The 7,696-nt window shown below is 39.5% G+C and overlaps 1 long non-coding RNA gene across 2 annotated transcripts; it reads left to right on the forward strand.

Annotated features, from left to right (window-relative positions):
- Positions 1-127: 127 nt before the first annotated feature.
- Positions 128-7,106, forward strand: LOC137848422 (uncharacterized). Of its 2 annotated transcripts, XR_011091339.1 has the most exons (4): positions 128-483; positions 587-1,333; positions 1,656-1,870; positions 5,059-7,106. It is a non-coding gene; the product is annotated as an uncharacterized lncRNA (long non-coding RNA). The 2 variants fall into 2 exon arrangements; XR_011091338.1 differs by having other exon boundaries at positions 128-1,333.
- Positions 7,107-7,696: the final 590 nt, after the last annotated feature.

Raw genomic sequence — 7,696 nt, forward strand, 5'->3', positions numbered from 1 at the left:
TTATCAGCGCTCTGCATTGCAAACTGGCACCTGTAATTTCACTCGCACTTTGCATCAGCAGAATTAAGATATCCAGAAGAAAAAAAAAAAAAAAAAAAAAAAAAAAAGAAGAAGAAAGAAAGAAAAAGCACGTAGACAGGTTTCTGCACGTTAATGTGTAAGCGCTGGGAGCCAAATGCCCCGTCTGCCACCCTCCAGGCGAGGCGGACGGCGTCGGACCCTCCCTCCTGGGCTGCCTGCATGGGGCACGCTCCCAGCGTTTCTCTCTGCTGGGTGCTGAGGGTGCCTGCGTCAAGCGGAAAAGAGAGAGTGCAAACAAGCTGGCTACCGACAGCACTGCTGCCAAGCACCGTGCTTGTCCTCGACCCTCCACGAGCTGCCTGGCTCGGTGGGGTATCGCGACCCACCGCCCCGCGGTGCTGCCCACCAGACCTGGCTGCTGGCCACTGGCAGCTGCAGGCTGAGCTGGGTGGCCTTGATCAGGTTGTCTTCTTCTCTCCTCACACCTTCACCTTGTGCTGGGGAGGAAAGCTTCCTCTTGATTACTGCTTTCTAAAAATGAGTGCTACCTTCTTCATTTTTACAGGTGTTGAATCCCAGTTGGTGATAAAAGCGATGAAGTGAGCCGTGCTGCACTCAAGGGGCAGATATATTTTCAGAAAGTCACCTCCTCCTTATTTGTGAGAAGCACCTGCCAATTAGTAGGCTTAAAAATATCACTAGAGTTACATAAGATCTTTTAAAATTCGTCTGCTTCTTGACTCCGCAGCACTTCACCTATTACTAGAAGTAATCAACCTTCATTGTGCTTTAAAATAAACTTGAAGTCAAGCAGCCCGGAAGAAATATGAGCAAGAAATTCCAAACTGCTTCCTTCTGTGCACAAATGGACATGGCACGTCAGGACGTGGCTTAGTGGTGGACTTGGTGGTGCCAGGCTGATGGTTGGACTCGATGATCTTATGGGTCTTTTCCAACCTAAACGATTCTATGATTCTGTGATCCGAACCATTCAAAGACTCCCCCGCCACACGCAGCCTGAGTTTGTGCTATTGATCTTGCTGGGGGTTGTGAATCTGCATCCCCGGCCGAGCACCTCCAAAACGTGGTGCTAGTGTGAGTGGGCACACCACCCTTCTCCACTAATGACACGTAATTTATGTGTTCAGAGTTTATGGGCATTACGACGGAAATGGCTGAATGAATTCCAGACATGCTCTTCTGAAATTTTTAAGGGAAGACTATATGGGAATAGCTTTTCTGGAGCAAATGCTGACAAATGTCATCTCCTGGAAAAGTTGCAGTTCTGAGGGCCAGAGGAGAACAATTTCAGGTAATGTGGGTCCCTGATAGGAGTTGCACGTACATCTCAGGTACACAGAGCATAAGGGTAGAGCAAGTGTGCTGCTTGTTGTGCTGTAAAATGCATTTATACACAATGAAGTTTGCCTAAAGTAAGTATTAAGCCCTCCATAGTTTCTGTTTATTATATGGTTCATTGTAAGTAGCAGAGGCTTTCTGGCTTAAATTTGTAGAGGATCCTGAAGTCGATACCCGGTATTTTTCAGGAACTGATTCAGGCCACTGAAGTCGATGAGAATTTTTCTTTTGCCTTCTGTGATCAGGCTTTGAGGTTGGGTTTTCTACATTACCAGAAAACTAAGATGGCCCTTTCTCGTCCACTGCCATCCTAACTGGAGAGTTTTGGGACAGGAACTGCACTGCAGGAGGGACCGATCCATGGCCCTGCTACAGCTACGCCAGGAGAGCACCAACAGCTGGCAAGCGCCCGTTCCGTCTGGAGTCTTGCAACTGAAGCAAAGCCAAATACATTTAGGCTGATGACTTGATTCCCTCATCAGAAAGATATGTGAGTAAGAATTGTTCTCTATCTTGTAAAAACAGCACTATGCTTGTACATGCATGTGTAGAACTGTTAGAGATTTTACAAGATACACGGGAATGTGTGCCTGCTTATCGGAGGAGAGAAGCGAGCTCAACATTAAAAAAAAAATCCACCCTCTAGCTGAGACCTTGCCTGCCAAGTTTTAGCTGCGTATGCTCTGTTTGAAGCACATACTCCCACGTCCCGCGCTGAGAGGTGAATGCACTCTTTAATTTAGAGTGAAGATTTAGGACCAAATTCTGCTTTCATTTACATCATTAAAATCCTAATGAGGCTGTAAATCAGGATAAGAATATGGTTGAGGTCGATAGGGTTGGATGGGTTTAAATGACTGTAGAATTTGTCCAGGTTAGGTAGAAATATAAACCAAAGGCTAGCCAAAGCAGAGCAATGAAACAAATACAAACGCTCATGGAAAAAGATTTCACATTAGTATTAAGATCTGACCTTCATAACGAGGATGTTATAATGGCCAAAAATTATTTACAAAGGTCTGAAATTTAAATTCTTAGTTAAAATACTCTTGATAAAGTAAGTAAAAATGCATTTTTATACTGAGGTTGACAATTTTCTTTCATTAAACTGTTAACAAAACTTCCTGTCTTTCCCAAAATATGCCAGCATGACTACCTTTTCCACGATTTCCTTGTTGTTAACAGGCTTCAGTTATTTCAAATTTCAGATATTTCAAATACAAATGGGATGACCTGGCAATATGTATGCCTTATATTCACTGAGAGCTTTGGTTATGCATATGCAGCAAATTTGTTTTTGAATTAGAATTTGGAGTACTTTTAATTTTGCCAATGTTAAGCAATCTTAATATTTATTTGCCAATCAATAAGCAATCTAAACGTGCTGATTAATAATCTTCTAGGTAATGCATTTCTAGGATGGTGTTGGTGCCGTGCACCAAAGCTGCTGCCATTTCATGAGCTGTTGTTGACATGGCAGGTCACTGATGAGGTTGACTGTATTCCACCTCTTTTTTTTTTTTCCAGTCTTTCTCTTTTATTTCCTCTCTCTCTCTCTCTCTCTCCCTCTCTCTGTCTTCATGATTAGCAGATTTCCATTCTATTTTAAGTCTCAGTTAATGCTGTTTTATAGTGTTTCAGTACAGGGGAGCAGAGACTGGAAGCTGCAAACAGCACCCTGGTCCTGTACGTCCTGTCCAGGTCATGGATTTCAGTGGCAGCCTCCCCTAAGCACGGCCCGTGGAGTCAGCCTCTGAGCTGTGTTGCCAACTTATTTTTATATTCCTTAAAAAGACATGCAGTACTTGCCAGGAAATACAAGAAAATAAAATGAGTCACTAAAACAGTAGTTGTTTTTATTGGAAATTATTAAAACAAATAGTAATGTTATCATATGTAAACTTTATTATTAACATTTCTAGAGCAAAATGATTTCTGATAATGAGTAGGGATATAACATCAAGGGCCATTTTGTCTTACAAATAATATTAATATGAGCTGATGCAAGTAGTGAGATTGCCTAATATAATTTTGCTGACACAAGACATGTAATGAGAATCTATGGAATATGGCATATAAACCCATTGTCTTGTGAGCAAAGCTCACGTCTCCAAACTGCACAGCAGCAAATCTATGATTTAATTGTGAAGCTCTTTCCTTACAGGCAGCATTAATTCCATATGCCACTGATGTTAATTATGTTTATATTAGAGACACACACAAACACGATTATTCTTTCTTTTCTGAAAGGTGAAGGGAGAGGTTCTAAAAAGCAAGACAAAATTCTCTGTAAGATTTCAAACCCATAAGAGTATTTACAGACAAAGAATCACAGATAAACAGACCTGAAAATTGAAATTATTTGATTTTTTTCTTTTTCTCTGTTAAGTACATCATGATCCCAGGTCAAGATTCTCTGTTGTCTCTGAAAACTGCAGTATCTATTTTCTTGCATCCCTTGATCCAACTAGCAATATCACACCACAACCCAACACTTATAATACAGCCTTTAAGATCGGCTTATGCAAAGGGCAGTATCTGAGGGGATGAAAATGTCAAACAATTTAAATTATATTGTTGAAACTACTTAGTACCTAGAATTCTTGAGCTTCAAGTAGGTGATTTCCAATGCCCTCTTCGTTGTTGCTATTTAACCCAGCAGTTCATAGTTCCTAAGTGTGAAACCATGTGTGCAGAGGCATATTTTCTAATTTTACGATTACACAATAAAACATACATTACAGTAAAGCTTATAATTAGATTTCTAGTGAAAATGTTTCCATTTGTGACTAAAATACAGACTATGAATTTTTTGAAATATTTGCCTGAAATGTGCTGTTTCTATAAACAATCCTGACAGCAAAACTATTAGTTAAAATATTCGCAAAAAGTAAGCAAGAGGAGCATGAATATGGCCAAGTCCAATTCAGTTTTCTGTCTTGGTAAACACTTGTGAAAACATTTCTAAAAACATGTTTCTAGCTCTACCTCAGAATACCGCTGTGATAGACATCAAATCTTTCTAAACCACCTAAATATGTTCTTTATAAAATTACAAAACATGTAAATATACATTTGATCCCAAGAACAACAAAAGAACTTTTATACAAATGAAATGATGCAAGGTGGCAAAGTCAAGCACTCAACAGGTAGGAATCACCAGTGTGGTTCTTGCTGGTGAAACCTTGGTTACACACATGTTGAAGCTATCTTGAAAGACATGTGCTTATGCTACCTTTTTGAAAGAACAGCTGCAAAGTTAGTTCACAGAATGGTTTTACAAGCTACCAGGTATTTATTCCACCTCAGTTTTCAATATGTGACTACAGCCTTATGTGTAGTGTGGAACACCTTGGAACTGTACCGTGAAAACAGATCTATTAACCTTGCTTTGGTTTTCCTACAGTGTTATTGTAACATTTGGAGGCACAAAAGCTTTAATCAATTCATTTCCAGAACAACTATGACAGCAAAGAAGATGAAAACTAAGGCAAAAGAAAATTAAAAATGAACTTGTTCTGGAGTCCAGCTTGAGAATGTCCATGCTCTTTCTTCTGACTAATTAACATTTTACTTATTCTGTTAGTTGTTCATTGCCATTAAGAGCTTAAGCTCTGCCTAGCTGCCCTATTGTAACCTATTGGTAACTGAATCAAAACTGTTCGTTTTCAATCCCAGCTCCCTTTCAGCTGCATTCTACCCTGGAGATGTCCTTACCACAGAGATTCATAAATTTTCCCTGCTATGGTTATCTGAGCTGATCTGCTTCTGGGCATACCTTGAAATGCACGTATCTTGTCAACACAGGCAATTTGGCCATCACAGCCCTGTCAAGACATGCAGTCTAAATATTCCCACACTTAACCTCAGTTACATATTTGGTACACTGGAAGGCGTCATGATTGGCCAAATGGGCGGTCAGAACCCCAGAAAGCTCTTCTGGATCACCAACGCACCATTTTCCTAAAACGACCTGGAAGACACTAAAGAGATGGTAATAATGCAGGCTGGAATTTGACGTAAAATAAATTGCTAAAGCTTCTCAGGAGCAACACCATTTGATGTTGAAAGACGGCAATATTCAAGGACTTTGATGTCTGAAGGATGACACCTCTAATAGCAGATTGCCTCCTAGTGCCATGCTAAGGTAATGACTGAGAAGGCAAAATATCCAGGCGCTTCCACCAATTCAGGCATTTGCATGCAAGTCCATCATTTAATTCATGAGTAAATTTCATATCATGAAATTTAATGTCCGGTTTTATGAGCGGATCATCATTTTCAAATAAGGAAGAAAAAATACTTTGGATATACTTAAAAAAAATCAAAAAGATATTTCATCTGCCACCAAAAAAAAAAAAAAAGGTTGTTTCTCGTTTCTATCACAAGTTACAGAAATCTCTTGTTATATCAAGTTTGTACCAGGGGCACTCTGCATATTTTTTTTCTATTTAAAACTTTAATTTAGATCATTCAAATACTTATCTTAGCGTGTAATAAACCTTTACTTTTTCTATATCTGATATGGATGATGGGAGAAGAAAAAAAAAAAGGAAAAAAAAAAAAGGAAAAAAAAAAAAAGAAGAAGGTATTTGTCCTAGGTCCTTTCCTTTTTCTCTGAGCCTGAGGATGCCTTTTGGAAGCACAGCTCCTCCATGTTCTTTCCAGAAATGACATACATAATCTATACTTCTCTGTGCTTGCTTGGCAGAAGTAAAACAATTTTTTATCTCCCACCCTTCAGATCTTTCACTAAGAACAGTCAAGTGAATTTCACACCTCACACAATTGCAAAGAAATTACAGGCACATTGAGAACACTTGACTCAGTTTGCTTCCAGGATAATGTATTTTTGGTAAGAAGTAGAATTTACAGTATGTAAACCCTGTCTTTGCAAATGAAATGTAGCAGCATGAGGGAACATTATATATATTCAACTTCAAACATACATTTGACAAAACAGAAGAGAGTGTCCGATGGCATATCTGGCAGCTGTAGACAGCGGAGGCAGAACTGCTTCCTACCGTCCGACCTCGCGGGGATCCCACGTGAAGATGCGGATCAAAGGGGGGCACAATGAACTTGTGGTCTCCTTACACAAGGATCCTGGTGTCGTGGTACAGACTTGTGCACGTGAGGAGGCTGAGCACCACGGGGCCTGGGCTGCTGGTGGCGAGGAGCATGTGCCTCTCCCGAGCGGGAGGGCAGGAGGCATCCCGAAGAAAGAGAAAGGAGGAATGTGATATGTTACAACACTCACTGAACTGGCTGGCAGACATGGCTTGGCTTGGGTGGCCTGTCTCATTCCAAGCAGTCCACATATCCTTTGCCGTACCTTACTGCTGGTGCCACGCTACTTCTCGCTGCGAAAAGGACTTATGGGGTGAATGCCACAAACAAAGAGCCACTTTTTAATGTTAGCAACATTTCTGTCTGATCAGATGCCGAACAGATTAGCCGCCTTAGACTCAGAATCCCGGTACAGCGCAAGGAGCCACAGGAACCCTGAGTAGCCATGGGAATAAATGTTTATCTTCAGAAGGTCAAAACCTATCACAGTTTCAGTTTTCAGCTAAACATGGGTAAAGAGTTCCTACGGTTCAGCTCTTTAAAAAAATCTGTAATAAAACTGTCTGGAGGAAAAAGGTTGACTTGCTCCCACAGGATTCATTATTTCTCAAATAAATGTTATGTGGCACTTCTATATGTTTATATTGTGAATTCACCAGTTTTTGCTATGTATTTTAAATAAAATAATATTTAATAATAGTTCATGGCAGAGGTCTTTTTAAAAGGTACAATAGCTACAGCATTCAGACATGTTATATACTTCATTTGAATGAGAAAAAAAATGTTAAAATTTATGATTCACTTGCATTACAGAAATTTTATTTTACTGCCATTATCAAAATTACATTATTTAAGCACTGCACAATTTTAATACCAAATTATCTTTTCACTGAAAAATTCTGCGTGGTCAATTACAGTGTATTAGGATCCCCAACACCATTTTTATATTACATTACAAACATCTCTTGTGCATGGCTTCTTCAACATAGCTTTTCTGTTTAATCAGATAGAATCTCAGAGTTGAGATTTACAAACTGGTCTGGATCAGGAAGTATATATACGAGATAATGACATTGGGATCTGTTATGCTAAACATACTTGCTTATCATCTGTGTTCTGTTTGTCTTTATATATATATCTATATATCTCTCCCTCTCTCTCTATATATATCTATATCTATATATATGTTTGCTAATTTTCCATATAAGAATATTAACAGGGTTTTTAGTGTACATGGATTAAGTTA

This window comes from Anas acuta, chromosome Z (genome assembly GCF_963932015.1).
Source record: "Anas acuta chromosome Z, bAnaAcu1.1, whole genome shotgun sequence".
Classification (NCBI taxonomy): domain Eukaryota; kingdom Metazoa; phylum Chordata; class Aves; order Anseriformes; family Anatidae; genus Anas; species Anas acuta.